The sequence below is a fragment of the Pseudophryne corroboree genome, chromosome 5 (assembly GCF_028390025.1).
Source record: "Pseudophryne corroboree isolate aPseCor3 chromosome 5, aPseCor3.hap2, whole genome shotgun sequence".
Taxonomy (NCBI): Eukaryota; Metazoa; Chordata; class Amphibia; order Anura; family Myobatrachidae; genus Pseudophryne; species Pseudophryne corroboree.
The window spans coordinates 247645735-247667236 of NC_086448.1; the positions used below are offsets into that span (position 1 = coordinate 247645735).

At 45.2% G+C, this 21502-nt stretch overlaps 1 protein-coding gene across 5 annotated transcripts in view; it reads left to right on the forward strand.

Moving 5' to 3' along the window:
* Positions 1-21502, forward strand: part of RARB (retinoic acid receptor beta) — a 1402065-nt gene that overhangs the window by 250939 nt on the left and 1129624 nt on the right. For all 5 annotated transcript variants that reach the window (XM_063922235.1, XM_063922228.1, XM_063922231.1 and 2 more), the window contains exon 2: positions 9542-9728. The gene's annotated coding sequence lies outside the window, so the exon portion shown is untranslated. The remainder of the gene's footprint in view (positions 1-9541; positions 9729-21502) is intronic.

Consider the following 21502-nt stretch of genomic DNA (forward strand, 5'->3'; position numbering starts at 1 on the left):
TGGAGGAGGGTCATAGGGGGAGGAGCCAGTGCACACCAGCTAGTCTAAAGCTTTTACTTTTTGTGCCCAGTCTCCTGCGGAGCCGCTATTCCCCATGGTCCTTACGGAGTTCCCAGCATCCACTACGGACTATGAGAAATAGAATTATCGGTAAGTAAATTCTTATTTTCAGGTATATGTTCAGCATTGTTAATACATATGTCTGTGATGTAAATTTTTGTTCGTTATTTTGATATTTATTATATGATAGGTGCTACTATTTGATATATAGGGAGTTATCCAATTAACCGCGGGTAATGATATCGGTCAAAGAAATGGGTTAAATGCTAGGATAGATATCACTGACGCCAACAATAAATCAAATGCATGTTAGATTCCTTCCTATATTAAATTATGAAAATTTTGCACTTAAATTGGTGCAGATTTGGGTCATTTAGGAGTGCTGGGCCATGTTAACACCTTGCAAAGTGTTTCAAAGCCGTAGTTGTGGGTCACCTCAATTAACCTTGCCGTCTACTGCAGACCGCAGGTTCCCACCATAGGAGATAATCGGGATTTCATTCCTCATTACTGCCTATGCGCTCCACTTGATTGGCAGGCCAGGAGCGCACAGCCAATCAGGAGAGCGGTATGATGTGCCACTCCCTGATTGGGTAGCGGGTCCCAAAGTGACAGGAGTCATGAGGGGACCCAGCATTCGGGGGAAAGGGGATCCATGTGTACACATGGATCCCCTTAAATTGCGTGGACTGCATTTATTTTTTTTAACCCCTGGATGCCTACGTGGACTGAAGAGGACAATCTACACCGGATTAAGGGGAGTACATATTATTTTATTTACAGGTACCCAGTGGATTCTACTTGACAAGGGGACCGAGGGGCTCTGTGAGACACTAAGTAAGTATATGTGAGTGTGTAAGTGTGCATGTATGTTTAGATACAATTTTACTTTCACGGTGTGTGTGTGTGTGTGTGTACTATGTTTTTTTAAATATTTATTTTACTGTGGAACTACAGGTACCAGCGTGCTCTTTAGTGCCCCACATGCTGGTACTTGGGATTCTCCAAGTACCAGCATGCGGGAGAGGCTTGCTGGGACTTGTAGTTCCACAGCAAAAGACAATATTTATTTCTATTTTTAACACTAAAGCTATGCAGTCGCCACCCACAGCCCAGGGGTGGCGGCCATAGCCGCAGGCTTCATCCCTGGACCTTGGGTGCTTGGAGGTGGGAGGACCCCTTTATTGGGGTGTCCCTACTCCACCAGGGAACCACGGGCAGAGGTGACTAGTGGAGGGTTTAATGCCAAGGCCGCAGGAACCAGTATAAATGTGTCCCTCGGCTGTGGCATTATCTTCTTGACTAGTGGAGCCCGGTGCTGGTTTCAAAACCATGGGGGACCCTTACGTCCTTTTACCCCCGTATTTTTGGAACCAGGACCGGTCCAACAGCCTGGTGCTGGTGTTTAAAATACAGGAAGAGCCTATGCAATTTTTCCCCGGTATTTTAAGCACCAGGAACGTCTCAAAGAGCCCGGGGCTGGTTATGTTTAGGTGGGGGGACCCCATCAATTTTTTTTTATTTTTTATTTTTAACTATTTAAGTACTTTACACATTGAAGCTCTGCATGGATCTCACTGATCTGACCGGGCTTCATTGTGTTATGTCAAGCAGTGTTTTACTAATATCTCCAGTAAAACATTGCCCGGATAAATTACATTGACATCGGTGTACTGGAATTGAAAAAACACATTAGTTTAGTAAATTACGGGTTTTTTTTCTCTCCAAAAGTTGCAAACTCAAATGGCCGATGTCAGCCGAGATTGATCTCAGCTCAAATCAGCTGCGACACGTATGTTAGTTAATTTGCCCCCTTGTTTGCACTTTTGAACAACAGCAAACACACAAAACATCCTTCTATGGTCCTCATTCCGAGTTGTTCGCTCGCTAGCTGATTTTAGCAGCATTGCAAACGCTAGGCCGCCGCCCTCTTGGAGTGTATCTTCGGTTAGCAGAATAGCGAACGAAAGATTAGCAGAACTGCTACTAAATAATTTGCTGCAGTTTCTGAGTAGCTCCAGACCTACTCCTAGACTGCGATCACCTCAGTCCGTTTAGTTCCTGGTTTGACGTCACAAACACGCCCTGCGTTTGGCCAGCCACTCCCCCGTTTCTCCAGCCACTCCTGCGTTTTTATCTGGCACGCCTGCGTTTTTTAGCACACTCCCTGAAAACGGCCAGTTTCCGCCCAGAAACACCCACTTCCTGTCAATCACACTACGATCACTCGAGCGATGAAAAAACGTCGCTCGACTTTGTGTAAATCTACAAAGTTTTGTGTGAAAGTACTTAGCGCATATGCGCTGCGTACCATGCGCATGCGCAATTTTTGCCGTTTTTTTACTTAATCGCTGCACTGCGAAAATCGGCAGCGAGCAAACAACTCGGAATGACCACCTATGTCCTTTTTCTTGTTCTGCTTTTCGTTGCTGCAAGCGGCATCTCAACCATCCCTAGGCTCTGGGCAGTCCCCACTATCTGCTCACATTCGTTGTTCCACACTAAAATGTTAATCGATCTTGTACTTCCGTTCCCACCTACCATATTCACATTTCTCCAATTCCCTCAACCTCTTTTATGGACTCTGGTATGCAAGGTAACAAACTCACATACTACCATTCTATATTCATTTCAAAATAACTTAATCTCTGTGCCTTCACAAAAACCTTTACTCCTCTGTTATTACATGCACTGCAGATTTCTGCATAGAGGACTCTCCCTAAGTCACACTCCCAAACTCAGATGCAGACAGGGTTGTGGAGTAGGCATCCTACTTTTATACCAGGAGCCCTCCATCTCCTGCTCACTTACTCTTTCTTTGATGTTCACACCATCCATCTATCTGCTATGCTCTATCTATGTGTTGCTGTAATTTATAACCCTCCAGAATCAGTTTCCCACTTCATTGACACCTTTACTTCCTGGTTCATATATTTCTAACCATACTGTTCCCTAAAATTACTATTTTTCCTAGAAATAACCCGTCCTTTCCTGAAGCAAAGCTATTGATCACTTGTTTCAAATATACCCATTGGATTAAAGAGCAGCAATAGGTTATAGCACTAACAATTATAGCGATTACAATCCAAGATGGCGTCGCAGATGTTTCCCCTTGTTTCCCCCTGCCCTTGTCTACCCCACCGGTGACCAAATACAGCAGGGAAGCCCTCCTAAGTTGGAGCGCTCCCGCGGTGCTTACCCCACATTTGGGCGGATCAGCGGCCCTTGCAGCCCTCGCTGCCCTGTGTGGCAGGGATGCAGACGTCTTGGACACCGAAGTGAATGACCGAGTTGTTCCTCTCCCCTGCCGCCCCTCCCCCCCCCCCGACAACTGGCGGGCTGATTGGCGACCCCAGAAAGAGAATGACGGCGGCCCTCATGTCGGCCTTAGTAGAAGGATCTGGGCTCAGAGGAGAGGCTTTCGTGCATGCGCCCTAGTGAGGTGGCGAGGGTACCAGTCTGCATTTCCCGTGATCCTGCTCTCGAATGTGTGCTCACTGGCAAAAAAGTTAGACGTATTTTCCCTCCTTCTGGGCAGCGCAGGGTCAGGCATTACCGGGTCGTCTGTCCTCTGCTTTATGGAGACGTAGCTGGATGACCATATTGCGGACAACCCGATGTCTCTGCCGGGCTTCGGTCTCTTCAGGGGCGATCGCTCCAAGGTTCTCTCAGGAAAAACGAAGGGTGGTGGCATCTGCTTCTACATCAATGACAGATGGTGCACCAATGTCATGATCCTAGGCAAATCATGCAGCCCTCACCTGGAGATACTAAGTATCAACTGCAAACCCTTCTATTCCCTTTGGGAATTTGCCTCAATTGTACTTGTGGGAGTGTACATCCCCCCTCGCCTGTGCAAACGAAGCCCTGCAGCACCTGGCCGTATGCATATCCGACATAGAACAAAAACACCCAGACTCTCTGCTTATAGTGCTGGGCGACTTCAACAGAACTAACCTGAGCAAGGAGCTACCTAAGTACAAACAACAAGTCACGTGTCCCACTAGGGAAGGGCACACCCGTGACCACTGCTACACTACCCTTAAGTCTGCCTTCCGGTCTATCCCGCGTGCTGCACTCTGCCTATCTGACCACTGCCTCGTCCACCTACTCCCTACCTATACACAGAAGCTGAGAGCGGTTAAGCCTATCGGTCGTCAAGACTGTTAAGAAATGGACCAGCGAGGCTAAGATGAAGCTCCAGGCCTGCTTTGATTGCATGGAATGGGGGATCTTCAGAGCCTTGGCAACTGACCTGAACGACCTGACAGACACTGTCACATCCTACATCAGCTACTGTGAGGTCATGTGCGTACCTACCAAGACTTACCGCATTTACAATAACAAGCCCTGGTTCAACGCCCAGCTCAGGCAACTTCGTTGGGCCAAAGAGGAGGCCTATAGCAGTGGTGACAGAGCACTATACAACCGAACTAGGAACTCTCTGACTAAAGAATTCAGGCTAGCAAAAAAGCGGTTCTCGGACAAGCTGACAAACGATCTCTCCACCAATGACCCTGTATCTGTATGGAAAGGAATGCAATCCATAACCAACTACAAGAAAACATCGACGTCCACCGCCATGCACCAAGACCAAGCAGACTAGCTGAACCACTTTTATTGCAGGTTCGCAAAAGAAGTCCCCTGCGACCCAAACAATCACCTCTACAATGCCCCAAACACTGACTACCAACTCCAGGCACTGCAAGTCGCCCAAGAAGAGGTGGAGGCACTGTTCAAAAGGGCCAAACCCAGGAAAGCTCCAGGTCCTGACGGAGTGTTGCCATCTGCCCTGAGAGCATGTGCGGGTCAGCTCACCCCCATATTCACCAAGATCTTTAACAAATCGCTGGAGCTACAGAAAGACCCTTCCTGCCTCAAAAGGTCCACTATTGTCCCAATCCCCAAGAAACCCTCTATCACGAACCTGAACGACTACAGGCCGATAGCACTGACGTCTGTGGTCATGAAAACGATAGAGCGTCTGGTTTTGAATCACCTGAAAACTGTAACTGGCCCCCAACTGGACCCCCTGTAGTTTGCCTATCAATCGAATCGGTGTGTCAAGGATGCAGTCAACCTGGGCCTGCACTACATTCTACAGCACCTAGACATTACCGGTACTTACGCGAGGGTCCTGTTTGTCGATTTCAGCTTGGCCTTCAATACAATCGTCCCCAGCATCCTCCACCCCAAATTACTTTGCTTAGGGGTCCCAGAAGCTACCTGTTCCTGGATAGTAGACTTCCTGACAGATTGGGCACAGGTGGTGAAAGCTGTGGAATTCACCTCTCAAGCGCGGTCCATTAGTACAGGGGCCCCTCAGGGCTGTGTCCTCTCACACCTGCTCTTCTCCATGTATACAAATGACTGTACCTCAGAGGTGCAATCAGTAAAGATCATCAAATTTGCTGACGACACCACCGTCATCGGCCTCATCAAGGATGGGGACAAATCGGCATATAGTCAGGACGTAGACTGGTTGACCCTGTGGTGCAGCCACAACAACCTTGAGCACAGTCCCCTCAAAACTGTCGAGATGATAGTGGACTTCAGGAAAAAGTCAGCTAGTGCACCTCCGCTAAAGATTGCTGACAGTGTGGTATCGCTAGTAGACTCCTTCAAGTTCCTAGGGACCACAATCTCCCAGGACCTTAAATGGGGGTCCAACGCTGATGCCACTGTCGGAAAAAGGCAAGAAGAGGTTGTTCTTCCTCAGGCAACTAAGGATGTTTAATATCCCACAGAAGCGTCTGCTCCTCTTCTACTCTACGATTGTGGAGTCGGTACTGTGCTCCTTGATACTGGTATGGTATGGCTCCGCCAGCATGGGGGACAGTTGCAGGCTCCAAAAGGTGGTCAGAACCACAGAGAAGATCATCGGGGCCGACCTTCCCTCATTCCAGGACCTGTACCTGTCCAGAGCTAAAAAGCGGGTAACAAAGATAGTAAAGGACCAGCTACAGCCTGGCCACAGCATGTTTAACTTGCTTCCTTTAGGCAGGCATTACAGGGCCGTCCCTGCCGGGTCCACCAGATGCCTCAAAAGTTTATTTCCCCAAGCTGTCCACCTGCTGAACTCCTGAACATTGACTAGACGTACATGTAACTCACTTGTGTCCCTACGGTATGCCTATCTGTATGACTTTACTTGCCCCCCCCCCCACCTGCTTATCTGTTACCTACTTGCCTGTTGTATAGCAAACTGATGACAAATTCCTAGTATAAGCAAGTATACCTGGCCAATAAAGCTACTGCTGATTCTGATCCTGATTTGGCTGCTGCTTTCCTAAAAGAAACGCACACTTCAGACCTGGAGTCAACACACAAAGTCTTCGCACTGCGCTGATGGAATTTTATTCCAAATTGCAACTACTGTATAAATTATTACTATCTTTTATTTATAAGGGTCCGCAGAGTGTCTGTCAATGTCCATCTAAAAACACTAAGAAGACTGCACAGTCATGTAAGCTGTGGTGAGTCATCATCACTACCTTCTGCTTGCATCTCAGTCCACATTCTGCCGATCCCTTACAGTCTATTTCTTTGCCACCTTTGTCAAAGACAAAGTAGACAATTCTTGCCCAGGGGCGTAGGCAGAACTTTGTGGGCTCTATAGCAACATTTTGAAGTGGCCCCCGTCCCAATGCTTCTAGAGAGACACTTCTCTGCAGCAGTTGTTAATTTTATGCCCTATAATAGTGCCCTTGTTCATTTTCTGAACTATAGTAGAGCTTTATTTAATGCTATGCCCCATAGTAGTTCCCTAGTTTTTTTAATGAATCGTAATAGTGCTTAAGTTCACCCTATTCACATTATGACATATAGTGCTCCCCATTCATATTGTGCCTCATTAGAGTGCCCCAGTTCATATTATATAACATTGAAATACCCTACAGTTCATTTCATACCACACTACAATGAGGAGGTCTAGGGTCATACCTAGATATATTGCAGGCCCCAAGGAAAATGTTTGAGAGGACCACTACGTACCACCCAATGGCAAAAAATGTATATAACACGTGTAACTGTGACAGGGAAGGTGGCCCCTCTCAGCTCTGGGCTCCATAGCAGCTGCACTCCCTGCACCTATGGTAGCTACGCCCTTGTACCTGCCCATGCCAGATTGTGCACATCCACCCAACTTCACCTACTGTAGAGAAAGCAAGTTTGGGCCTATCAGGGTGCTTGTATGGCCTTAGGGCTGTTTTTGGAAAATCTGTCTGGAAATTTGTTTATGACCCCACAGACGAGCAAGACGAATAAATGAAGGCAGAGCTGTAAGTGGGTAACTGGGCAATATATTTATTTGTTTTGTTTTCCAGAGAAACATTTTTTAAAAGCATATGATGTCAACCTCAGTTAGCAAATTCATTTTATGGTTCCCTTCGATAATGCGTAGCTAAACAACTTGCACGGCTTGCAAAAACATATCCATCTTTATGTTGAGAGAGACATTCATTCTCACTGTCTCAGCATTTGTGATTAATGGCAATGGTTTGGTGAAATGAGATAAAACTGATAAGTGACAGTCACTCAATTCACATATTTCTAGTGTACTTTTTCCATGATTTATCCACGTTGGCCACCAAAGAGCAACCTCTGCATTTTAAATACGTGTACATATCATTACATTATATTATGACAGCTTTTCTAACTTTGCTGTTCACTAGAATATTTAAAAAATAAATTATAAATCAAATGTAGTTTTACCCAATAAAAAATTACCATATTGCATTCAAAGTGATATTTTTTCTTTTATTACTCTGACTTCTTTTCCCTGCAGTTTCATAGAACAGTTGATAACTAGGTGTATATTTTATTTTTTGTGAATTTATGTTGTGTTTTTGAGTTATCCGATATGTTCTTGCTTTTCTTTTATGAAATTGCTGGGGAATAAAATGATTGCACATATAGGGGTGTATTCAATTAGCTCAGATCGTTTTTGGAGCTATTTAATTCACCCCCCTGCGTATGCAGTTGTGGCTCGTTTTCGATTGTTTTTAGGGCATTTTCATCAATGCCCTTTTCACTTCTTTTTTTTCTCTCAAAAAAACATTTGGAGAAAAATGCCCCAAAATCTGTGAAAATGGCCTGTGTTTTCGCCGCCGCAGCTGCGAAAGAACGTGGCTTCGCTGATCCACATGTTTTTCTCTCCTGACGAATATTTTGCCTAGGCAAAAACAAAAAGGCCCTGCTATTGAATAGGGCGAATCCCCATTCTCCCTAAAAAATAGCGAAAAGTGTCATTTTTTGCCTAGGCGAAAAAAACTGCCCTAATTGAATGCCCCCCATAATTGTGGTAGCAAATAAAGCAAATATTTGCCTTCATTTTTTTAAAAACTTACAATATTAAAATATAATTGATTATAGTTGGCAACTCCATGTTCTTTATACAGTTATGTGAAGTTCCAGAGCTGATTAATTGTCACATTTTTATATACTTTTTGGTCTTTGAGAGGTGTTTTTGCATCTCATTTTGGCACTGATGTTTCATAAATATCCATTATGATTTTTATGTACAGTGCTTAGCAAGGGTATTCAGTGAAATACTGGAGTGTGACGATAACAGGGCAAATCCTTGAGGTTTGTTAGCAAACCAAAAAAGTTAGAAATTGGGCAAAACCATGCTGCACTGCAGGTGGGGCAGATGTCACATGTGCAGAGAGATTTAGATTTGGGTGGGTTATATTGTTTCTTTGCATGGTAAATACTGTCTGCTTAATTTTTACACTGCAATTTTGATTTCAGTTTGAACACACCCCACCCAAATCTAACTTTCTCTGTACATGTGACATTTGCCCCACCTGCAGTGCACATGGGCCCTCATTCCGAGTTGATCGGTCGCAAGGCGAATTTAGCAGAGTTACACACGCTAAGCCGCCGCCTACTGGGAGTGTATCTTAGCATCTTAAAATTGCGACCGATGTATTCGCAATATTGCGATCACAAACTACTTAGCAGTTTTAGAGTAGCTCCACACTTACTCTGCCTGTGCGATCAGTTCAGTGCTTGTCGTTCCTGGTTTGACGTCACAAACACACCCAGCGTTCGCCCAACCACTCCCCCGTTTCTCCGGCCACTCCTGCGTTTTTTCCGGAAACGGTAGCGTTTTCAGCCACACGCCCATAAAACGCCGTGTTTCCGCCCAGTAACACCCATTTCCTGTCAATCACATTACGATCGCCGGAGCGATGAAAAAGCCGTGAGTAAAAATACTATCTTCATAGCAAAGATACTTGGCGCAGTCGCAGTGCGAATATTGCGCATGCGCACTAAGCGGAATTTCACTGCGATGCGATGAAAAATACCGAGCGAACGACTCGGAATGAGGGCCATGGTTTTGCCCAATTGCTAACTTTTTTAGTTTGATAACAATACTGAATAAGGCCCAAGTGAAATAATACACGTGATATATTTATTTTCCACAGTTATTATGACTGAACTAACATTCTTTATTTGTGATGTCATCATTTTGCAGGTATCCATAGACACAGAGTAAGAACAGAATGTTCAAGTGAAAAGTATTGGAGCAGGAGGTTGATGTTATGTGGATGTGCAACTCTTAAGATCCCCACTAGGAGTTTGACAAATGATAAGAGCCCAGATCTACCGAAAAAGAAAGCTTATCTGCAAGAATAGACAACACTGTCCATTTTTCTATTAAGGTAGGTAGGCTTAACTCTTTTAGTAGTCTATAATTATTGTATTGTTTAAATCATGGTATTGTATGGCTTTGACAACAATCTCTCTGATTGGAAGAGCAAAAGCTACCATCTAGAATATTTGATAAAAGCCAGTAAGATGGAAAAAGGTGATGTTCTGTATAGAGGTTGGGTCTCCCATATATGAATCCCTGGGACCAGGAGTATTTCGGTTTTCACATTTTTCCATATTTTGGAATATTTGCATTTCATAATGAGCTATCTTGTGGATGTAACCCATATCTAACCACAAAGGGGGTATCCAATTAGCCGCAAAAACATGGTTTTGTGAGTAAAACAGGGTTTTTTTTAATCACATTTGCAATAACTCGGTATCCAGTTAGCTGCAGAAAATCGCCATAGGTTTTATTACTAATTTTTCTTCACCATCTCTGAGCAGGTGATAAGTAGTGCAAAATCCCTGGTTTAAGGCAAATATATGGGGATTTAGTTCATAAACCCTGGTGCACCCCATGAATGACTAATAAGGCAGTTTAAAGTTTTTAATTATTTTTAATTGGCCAATAATGACATGTCATTTTTGGGGTAAAAAATGCAAAGCGGGGGGTGTGGCCTGGCAGACTGACAGGGAGTCTGTGCTTTTGCCGAGCTCCTGGATTGCAGGTCCTGCACTGGCTGTTAGGACCTGACCCACGGACATCCCGGCACCCTGCTGGATTTCACGCCCGTCAGCACTCTACCTGGAGCTGGGTGGTGGGTCCGTGGAACCAGGGAACGCTGAATTCGGTTCCCAGCGGGTTGCGGCCTGCCTCCTCGTGCCAAGCTGCGGTCTCTGGTCTGGAGTCTCCCGGGACCAGATATTCCACCCGCCGCGTAGCAGCGTTCTGCGGCTCACCTCCAGGCTGCCCTGCTGAGCGCTGTTGCTGCAGCCTTACCAGCGGCCCTGCTGTCTGGGGCTGGGCTGTGTTAGGACCTGCTACATCTGATCCAGGAGAGAGAATCCCCTCTCCTCCCCTTCCCCAGGCTGCCCAAGTTCTCCTCCCCTTCACCAGGCTGCCCAGGTTCTCCTCCCCTTCCCCATGCTGCCCAGGTAATCCTATAAGGGGAGTACTGGAGACCCCCCTTGTAGCCCCTGGGACGTATTTTGTGCTGAGGGTCTCTGCTGGGCTTTCTATACCCCCCCTACCACTGAGTGTTACCTATCGTGGGCTCATTTATTTTATTTTGACAATTTTTTTTTTATTATTGCTTTTACATTCAGCTTATTGCTGGTTACAGTGCTGTTCTGCACAAGTCGAACGCTGCCGTCTGTCGAAAAGACGGTAGTTTTCGACTTTTTTAGGTTGGAAGGGGTTCCGACCTATTCAATCTAACCCCAAATTATTCGACAAGTCGAGGAATTCGACTTGTCGAAAAGCACGTGGATCGGCAGAATAGCTGCCGATCCATGTGCTTGTGTCGAAAACGGGGCCAAAACCAATAGGTTTTGGCCCCCTTTTCGAACCATCTCAATTCGACTTTAAAAAAGTCGAAGTGAGATGCGGGAGCATAGACCGGGAGAGCCGCGGGCAGACGGAGAGCAGCGCCAGAGGAAGTCACAGCCGACGCTCACAGCAGCGTCCACCCGGCTGCAGCAAGCGAGACCTCGCTTGCTGGAGCCGGGTGGATGCTGCCATGAGCGGCGGCTGTGATGCGGGGGAAGGGGGGGAGAGCCGCGGGCAGATGGGGGAAAACAGTGCTACAGCAGCTCTCCCCTGTCTCAGCTCCCGCATCTCAATTCGACTTTTTTTAAAGTTGAATTGAAAATTGAGATGACATTGAATAGCCCAGGTCGGATCCATTCCGGCAAATGAATGCCCGAATGGATCCGACTTCAATTGAATATACCGCTTTGTATACCATTGATCTGGTGCTTGGTGATATACTATCTTCATAGTGATGGATAAGTATGTGGTGAAGCCTCAGAGGGGCCCTAAAGGAAATCATCAGGGTAAAAGTTGAGGCAAAGATACCCATCCTGCTGCTTCGCCTCCCTCTCCTATGTCTAGACTTGGGGCTGGCCTTGGGGACGGAGACTCAGGGGGTCATTCCAAGTTGATTGCACGCTGCACCTTTTTGCAGCCCGTGCGATCAACTAGACGCTGCCTATGGGGGAGTGTTTTTTTGCATAGCAAGGCTGTGATCGCTTGTGCAGCCCTGCTATGCAAAAAAAGTTTTGTGCAGAACAAGACCAGGGTAAGAGTTACTTTCCCTGTGCGGTGATTCCAGCGGATTTGGCATGGCGCCTTAGGCGTTTGCTCTCTCTTGCTGGGGCAGGCTGGAGACTGTTGTATTCATTATTCTTTTTATTTTCATGGCCTAGAGTGGGTGTTGGTTGATAATGTCTAGCTCCCAAGCTAGTGTCACCAGGGTTCAATCTTCACTGAAATTCGTGTCATGGAATGTTGAGGGTCTTAATTCCCCGCTGAAGTGGCGCAAGGTTCTGAGCCATCTGAAACGCCTCAAACTTGATGTGGCGTTTCCTCGGGAAACTCATTGGGATGTAAAAGATTCCAGTGTGATCAGAGATTCCTGGATTGGCGAATTTACGTAGGGGTGTTCTGATTTTGTTTAAAAAACATCTGCCATATACTATTCAGGATACGTGGTTAGACCCGGAAGGCCATTTTCGGTTTATTAAACTTATACTATTTGGCTCCCTGTATACATTTGTTGCGGTTTATGCCCCTCCTAGCCCGAATAAGGCGTTCTTCACTTCTTTATATGTTAAACTGCAATACTGGGTTGAAGGAGATTTAATATTGGGCAGGGATTTTAATTGTGTTCTTTCCGAGGGTTTGTACAGGTTGGGTGGTTTGAGAGCTGTTAACAGTGAGAGATGTGCTCCTCCTTTGAGGTTATTAATTGATTCCTTGCAGCTGTGTGATCCATGGAGGTGCCACCATCCCTTGTTGCGCGAGTATTCCTTCTATTCTCATCCCCACCACACCTCCTCCCGAATTGATTTTTGGTTAATTTCTGCTTCTTTTTATCCTCAAGTACTTAACTCAGGGGTGGGTCTTATTGCTTTGTCTTATCATGCCCCGATATGGTTCACTATGTCACTTAAAAATCCCATAACTACATCTTATAACTGGAGGTTCTCTTCTTATTTATTTAATTCCACTGATTTTTCGTTGCCATCTGGAAAATGCTTTTCTTACTTATGCTGCGGATAACATACAACATGTAGAAAAATTTACATTTGTTTTGGGCTGCGGCTAAGCCGGTCGTTAATGGTCAGATTGTGGAATATGTGTCCAGGAAACGTAAAAAGTTTAATACTATTATAACTGATTATAGTAAGAGACTAGCTTCTGTATATGATATTTTACTTTTAACTAACACAACTGAAGTGCGTAAAGCTTATTTAGATGCTAAGCATGCTTATGATACCTTATGCACGGAAAGGACCAAATTTACGCATAATATACAGCGTCACAAATATTTTCGTGGGTGTAATAGATCGGGGAGATTATTGGCCAATTTAGTACGTTCTCATGCCACGCCCTCACATATCCTGCAAATTGTTTCCCCCTCTTGGTCCCTGGCTTCGGACACGCTAGAAATGTCCGAGGCATTCCAGGCTTATTACAAACATCTTTATGAAGCCCCCAATGATCGGCCTCTTGAGGGTATGCAGTTCCTTCAGAAGGCTGAATTGCTGCTGCTTATTGATGAGGAAAGGGGTTCTTTGACTGCACCTGTGACTGACTCACTCCTTTCGGAAACTCATCCTCCATGTACTTTTTCTGAGGTGCGGATTGTGGTGTTTTTCCGAAGCCAGGGAAAGACCCTACTCAAGTACAATCTTATTGACCTATATCTTTGTTGAATCAGATTTAAAAATATTTACTGAATTACTAGCTCAACGTTTACAGTCCATTCTCCCTAGACTTTTGCATCCGGCACAAAATGGATTTGTTAAGGGTAGTACTTCTGTGTACAACGTTCGCATGTTGGTGGCAGCCCTCCACCGTCTGCGTGAATTTGGTAACAAAGAGGCTATTATTGTTAGTTGGGATGTGGATAAAGCTTTTGATTGTGTTTCCTGGTCACATATCCTGAGAATATTACAAATCCAGCAATTTTGCCCTGATTTTCTAGGGATATTTATAATGTTATATTCCTCTCCTGAGGCCTATATCACGATCAGTGGTTTAAATTCATCCTCTTTTCTTTTGTCTAGGGGGACCAGTCAGCGCTTCCCCTTATCTCCATTGTTATTTCATTTGGCTCTTGATCCCTTAATTCGTACTTTCTTCCATGACATCGCTTGGCAGGGAGTGGTATTGGGCAATGTGGAGGTGAAGGTATCGGCTTTTGCTGATCATCTGCTTCTATATTTTAGTAACCCACGATTAGCTTTGCCTGGTCTGCAGAACATATTGAGTACTTTTCATGATATTTCAGGTTTTCTTGTTAATTTTAATAAAACAGAGGCACTAGCATTGCACCCTGATGCGCAATTGGGCTGGGGGTCCTCATTCCCTTTTCGCTGGAGTTCGGAGTATTTAGTGTATTTGGGTCTGTGATTTCCCAGGGATGTTCTAGACCTATATTCTGTAAATGTTTCTAATTTGATTTCCCAACTGCTGTCTGATTTTGATAAATGGAAGCATTTTCCACTTTCCTACTGTATATTGGACGTTGCCATTTATTTAAGATGGCTTCCTTTCCTAGGCTCCTCTACCCGGTCCAGATGCTGCCTTTCCTTTTTAACTAAATGTGATATTACTGCTATTGAAAGGGCTATTACCAAATTTATATGGGCCGGCAAACGGCCCAGGATTTCGTTGTTGAAATTACAACAACCGTTATTGCTGGTAGGTATTAACCTTCCAAGTATTCAAGATTGTGCCCTAGCGTCAAATTTAAGGTATGCACTGGACTGGATAGGGGAAATAGATAATTTTGTCTATAAGTCATTGGATCAAGCGTTTCTTACGGATCTTACTTTGGATGCATTGCTACATAAACCTCTGTCTTCTTTTCCGGTGGCGGTGAGGGATAACCCCTTGCTTTATACCCCTTATTTGGCTTGGCTGATTTCTAGAAGAAGGTTGGGCCAGTCGTGTACTAGATCTATTTTCTTGCCTCTAGTTTATAATGAGGGCTTTCAGGGTGGGGCTGCAGACTCTCTTTTTACTACTCGGCACATCCAGGGACTTCGTTTAGTACATCAATTTTTAGTTGCAGATTCTTGACCTGTCCAGCCTTAGGGAATTAGATCCACAGGTTTCCGTCACTTTATTTGCCTATTTTCAATCTTGTAGCTATATTTTGAAATTAATGTCTGAACCAGTACGTGATCGGAATAATATCCTTGATGTTTTAATATTGGGCCGTAAGGGGGGTCCATTACCCACTTCATTGGCGTATCATGGGTGCAATGTGTGCGGTGCACACGGGCCCCTGGGTCCAGCGTGGGCCCACACCGCACACATTGCACCCATATTTTTATACTCACCTCTCCAAAGTCCACCGCAGTGTCAGCCATCGCAGCAAAAAAACAACTAAACATGCGCAGTTCGACTTTTGTGTCCAATACATGGCGGGCGCGATGTTTCGGGAGACCTGCACAAGCGCAGTAGACTTCGGCATATTGCCGGAGCCTGCGGCGCCGTGGAGAGGAGGGGTCCACCCGGAGTGTACACAAGGGACCCCTCCTCTCTTAAGACGCCCCTGACCCACTTCCTTACTCTATGAGCAAATTAGGAAAAAACTTGACCTCTCTCAGGCTACCACTGGCCTGGTCAAGTGGCGGGATGCTTTTCCTGACTTTTCTATGCAATTAATAATTAAGTCCTCGGTATTGTTAAATAAACAATTAATTTCTTCATCTTTTATGGAAATGCAGTACAAAATACTGCATGGAGCTTATTATTCCCCTAAACTTCGTCACATAATAGGTGTGTCGGAAAATTCCAACTGTTTGTGGCCCTGTGATATTGTCCAATAATTTTGGAATGCAGTACAGTCTTCAGTCTTATATTAACAATACATTGCATATACCATTTACAGTGAATGTTTCTTGGACTTTGTGGAATCACTATTCTCCTTCCCGACCCTAATCCGCTTTATAATACTCACCGTCTCTTGGCAATAGTAGCTGTGGTAGCTAAGAAAACCATTCTCTCACAATGGATACATACTGAACGTATTTCTCTACAGTGTATGTTACCGAGACTTAATTATGTCTATCAAATGGACTGGATTGAGTGCTCAATAGATGTTGAATCCCATGCACAAAAATTCTTTGATGTTTGGCTGCCCTACATTGTTTCCCTTCCCCCTGTTGAAAAAGATTGCATTGGACAGCTTGTACGCTTATCTACTTGGTATAACATGGCTGTTCTGGAAGGTGGTAGCCCGCCTTTCTGAGTCTCTGGATTGAAGACTCTCCATTGTTAATGTGTTTGATAGGATTTCTGATATCTATTCTTGCCTAAAATACATTCCATATATGTTATAGTTTACCAATGTAGTAATGTGAATATTGTCTCTCGAATTATTCAGTTTTCCTGTGTGACTTTTTCAGGTTTGTCGCCATGCCTTTTTTGTACATGTGCCTATATCTTTTTTTGTTGTTGCTGTTTTTACCTGTACCGTTTGAATCTTTTTAATAAACACATTATTCAAAAAAATGCAAATTGATGGAAATTGGGGTGCAAGGTATGGGACAGGTATATTGGGGTGCTTTATGAGTGAGACAAGTGTTTTTAGGCTTGCAGGTGGGAGTAATTATTCTGTTTCCACTTTTTTTTTTAAAGTCCCCTAAAATGAACCAAATATATACTTATACCCATTTTTATGTAACCCAAATTTAATGAGAGCACTTATTTAATGAATAGTTTTCTATCATTTTTCCACATTTTTTTTAAAGCCATTTGACCCAAATAGACTTCTACAATGTTTTACTGTATTAGTTTGGCTTTTTGGGGGGTTTAGGCAGATTTTCACATTTTATCCTACACCTATCTCTGGTTTTGCCAGCTATAAATATCATGCAAATCCCGTTTTTGTGATTTTGGAATAGGATAGGTGTAAAAAATGAAACGGGCAGTCTGCGATATATTTTTTTTGCCGATAGGATACCCCTAAAATGTTAAATACAAAATGCATTTATGTTTCATATACATCAAATACACGTCTGAAGGTAATTTTATACAATATTTTTTATAATTTTGTGTATGAAACCAAGTTTGTGTACACTGATCCATCTGAAAGCAAAAGTTACACTGCATCAGCCGCACTCAAAAAAACTTTAGATTTTGGAATATTTTGGATTTTCGTATATGGGAGACTCAACTTGTGGTAACCAATCGTAAATTGCTACTGTATATTTCTAATTCACATTTGGTGAGAATAGAATGCTTTATAGTAAGGTAAACTACTCACATAGAATTGTGTTCAAGACATAATAGTAACAACATGTTCTGAAAGTTGTGCCTTTCATTTATGGGACATTTTCAGAATGTTTGAAGCACAACATGTGAATGTGACATTTCTATTAAAAATAACATAAAACTTTAAAGACATTGGGACGAATTCAAACCCCGCTGCTAATTGCCCGTGCGCGAGCCCCCACAGTCCCGAGTACCCGCAGATGAACTGAACCTTCGCGGAAAAAAATATGGGTCGTGCACGGGATAAAACCCACTGATTCCGCTGTTTATGTGAAAATAGTGCTTTCCACTTGTGAATCCAGATTTTTTTTTGACGCGGAAAAAAAGCTATTTAATTGAATAGCCTTTCCTCGCACCGCAGGCATTATTGTCGGCAGTTATTTGCTGGGTAAATTGAATACCCCCCATTATCTGTGAAAGGTATGCAGGCAAAATCACTGCTCACCAACAAGCAAAACTGTTATGGTCATATTGCAATTTGGGAGAACTCAACCTGTCATTGCTGTAAACACTTCTGTTCCATACGGACATCTACGAGTCCCGGGCGAGATTCGCCCTTGAAGGAGGGTGTTTTGTGGCTTCATTGGCACTGTTTCCATGCTATTACAGTGGCAACTCGCCCTCCTCGCGTTTAATTGAATTGACCTAATGGAATGTTGTCACTAGCGTCTGACTTTTTCGTTCATGCTACAGTGTGATTGATGAGGAGTTTATATATTTTAAATAGGTCAAGCTATTGTTTACTGTTCACCTGTTTGAATGGTGTCATAATAATACAGGCTCTTCTTAAAGATTTCCTGTTTTTTGCTCTATTAGGGGATTAGGGTAAAGGGAGTGATTGTTGACTTTAATTTGGATATTTCCCCCCCACTTTCCTGCATGAAATAGGACTCAACCGTCTCAGGTTAAAGGACTTCTCCCTTTATTAATGCTAAGGTAAAAGACGTAACTGTTTTGCAGAATGTGGTATATCAGCATTTCTCTGACGTCCTAGTGGATGCTGGGAACGCCGAAAGGACCATGGGGAATAGCGGGCTCCGAAGGAGGCTGGGCACTCTAGAAAGATTTAGGACTACCTGGTGTGCACTGGCTCCTCCCACTATGACCCTCCTCCAAGCCTCAGTTAGATTTTGTGCCCGGCCGAGGTTGGATGCACACTAGGGGCTCTCCTGAGCTCTTAGAAGAAAGATAGTCTTAGGTTTTTTATTTTCAGTGAGACCTGCTGGCAACAGGCTCACTGCAGCGAGGGACTAAGGGGAGAAGAAGCGAACTTGCCTGCTTGCAGCCGGATTGGGCTTCTTAGGCTACTGGACACCATTAGCTCCAGAGGGATCGACCGCAGGCCCAGCCTTGATGTTCGGTCCCGGAGCCGCGCCGCCGTCCCCCTTACAAAGCCAGAAGCAAGAAGATGGTCCGGAAAATCGGCGGCATGAAGACATCAGTCTTCACCAAGGTAGCGCACAGCACTGCAGCTGTGCGCCATTGCTCCTCTCACACTTCACACTCCGGTCACTGAGGGTGCAGGGCGCTGGGGGGGGGGCGCCCTGAGGCAGCAATAAAAACACCTTGGCTGGCAAAAATACCTCAATATATAGCCCCAGGGGCTATATATGAGGTAAATACCCCTGCCAGATTCCATAAAAAAGCGGGAGAATAGGCCGCGGAAAAGGGGCGGAGCTATCTCCCTCAGCACACTGGCGCCATTTTTCCCGCACAGCTCCGCTGAAAGGAAGCTCCCTGGCTCTCCCCTGCAGACTACACTACAGAAAAGGGTAAAAAAGAGAGAGGGGGGGCATTTAATTTGGCGCAGTATATAGTTTATATTAAAAAGCAGCTATAAGGGACATAACTCAGTTAGTCGCTGCCTTATATAGCGCTCTGGTGTGTGCTGGCATACTCTTACTCTGTCCCCCCAAAGGGCTTTTGTGGGTCCTGTCCTCTATATAGAGCATTCCCTGTGTGTGTGGAGTGTGTCGGTACGGCTGTGTCGACATGTTTGATGAGGATAATGAGGTGGAGGCGGAGCAGTTGCCTTTAGAAGGGATGTCACCCTCTGGGGGGCAGACACCTGAGTGGATGAGCTTATGGAAAGAAATGAGTGCACGTATAGACTCATTACATAAGAAATTTGACGACATGCCGACTGTGGGACAGCCGAGTTCTCAGCTCGTGCCTGTCCAGGTGTCTCAAAAGTCATCAGGGGCTCTGAAACGCCCGCTATCTCAGATGGCACAAGTAGATGTCGACACGGATACTGACACCAGTGTCGACGACGATGAGTCACATTTAATGCCCATTAAGGCCATTCACTGCATGATTGAGGCAATGAAAGAGGTGTTAAATATTTCTGATTTACATCCAGGTACCACAAAAAAGGGTATTATGTTTGGGGAGAAAAAACTACCTGTAGTTTTCCCCCCTTCAGATGAATTAAATGAAGTGTGTGAAGAAGCGTGGGCTTCCCCTGATAAGAAATTGGTAATTCCTAAGAAGGTACTAATGGCGTTCCCTTTCCCGCCAGAGGATAGGTTACGTTGGGAAACACCTCCTAGGGTGGATAAAGCGCTCACACGTTTGTCTAAAAAGGTGGTACTACCGTCTCAGGATACGGCCGCCCTTAAGGAACCTGCTGATAGAAAGCAGGAGGCGATCCTGAAGTCTGTATATACACACTCAGGCATTATACTTAGACCAGCTATTGCGTCAGCATGGATGTGCAGTGCTGCCGCTGCGTGGTCGGATAAACTGTCAGAAAATATTGACACACTAGACAGAGACACGATTCTGCTAACAATTGACCATATCAAAGACTCAGTCTTATATATGAGAGATGCACAGCGGGAAATCTGCCGGCTGGCATCTAAAGTAAGTGCATTGTCCATCTCTGCTAGGAGATGCTTATGGACTCGCCAGTGGACTGGAGATGCAGATTCCAAAAGGCACATGGAAGTTTTGCCTTATAAGGGGGAGGAATTATTTGGGGATGGTCTCTCCGACCTAGTTTCCACAGCAACATCTGGGAAGTCAGCATTTTTACCCCATGTCCCCTCACAGCCTAAGAAGGCGCCATTTTATCAGGTTCAGTCCTTTCGAACCCAGAAAAACAAGCGGGGAAAAGGAGGGTCTTTTCTGTCTAGAGGCAGAGGTAGGGGAAAAAGGCTGCAACAAACAGCAGGTTCCCAGGAGAAAAAGTCCTCCCCCGCTTCCTCTTCCAAGTCCGCCGCATGACGGTGGGGCTCCACAGGCGGAGCCAGGTACGGTGGGGGCCCGCCTCATGAATTTCAGCGATCAGTGGGCTCGCTCACAGGTGGATCCCTGGATCCTTCAACTAGTATCTCAGGGGTACAAGCTGGAATTCGAGGCGGCTCCACCCCACCGGTTCCTAAAATCTGCCTTGCCGATTGCTCCCTCAGACAGGGAGGCGGTGCTAACAGCGATTCACAAGCTGTATTCCCAGCAGGTGATAATCAAGGTACCCCTACTTCAACAAGGCCGGGGTTACTATTCCACACTATTTGTGGTGCCGAAACCGGACGGTTCGGTGAGACCCATTTTAAATTTGAAATCCTTGAACACATACATAAAAAAATTCAAGTTCAAGATGGAATCGCTCAGGGCGGTTATTGCAAGCCTGGAGGAGGGGGATTACATGGTATCCCTGGACATCAAGGATGCTTACCTGCATGTCCCCATTTACCATCCTCACCAGGAGTACCTCAGATTTGTGGTACAGGATTGCCATTACCAATTCCAGACGCTGCCGAGTTGTCTTCTCTAGTCAGAGACCTCCTAAAACCAAAACAGGTATCGGTGCATCACTGCACGCGGGTCCTGGGAAAGATGGTAGCTTCTTACGAAGCAATTCCATTCGGCAGGTTCCATGCCAGAATTTTTCAGTGGGACCTGTTGGACAAGTGGTCCGGATCGCATCTTCAGATGCATCGCTTGATAACCCTGTCCCCAAGAACCAGGGTGTCTTTTCTGTGGTGGCTGCAGAGTGCTCATCTTCTGGAGGGCCGCAGATTCGGCATACAGGACTGGGTCCTGGTGACCACGGATGCCAGCCTACGAGGCTGGGGGGCAGTCACAAAGGGAAGAAACTTCCAAGGACTATGGTCAAGTCAGGAGACTTCCCTTCACATAAATATTCTGGAACTAAGGGCCATTTACAATGCCCTAAGTCAAGCAAAATCCCCGCTCCTACACCAGCCGGTGCTGATCCAGTCAGACAACATCACGGCAGTCGCCCATGTGAATCGACAGGGCGGCACAAGAAGCAGGATGGCAATGGCAGAAGCCACAAGAATTCTCCGATGGGCGGAAAATCAT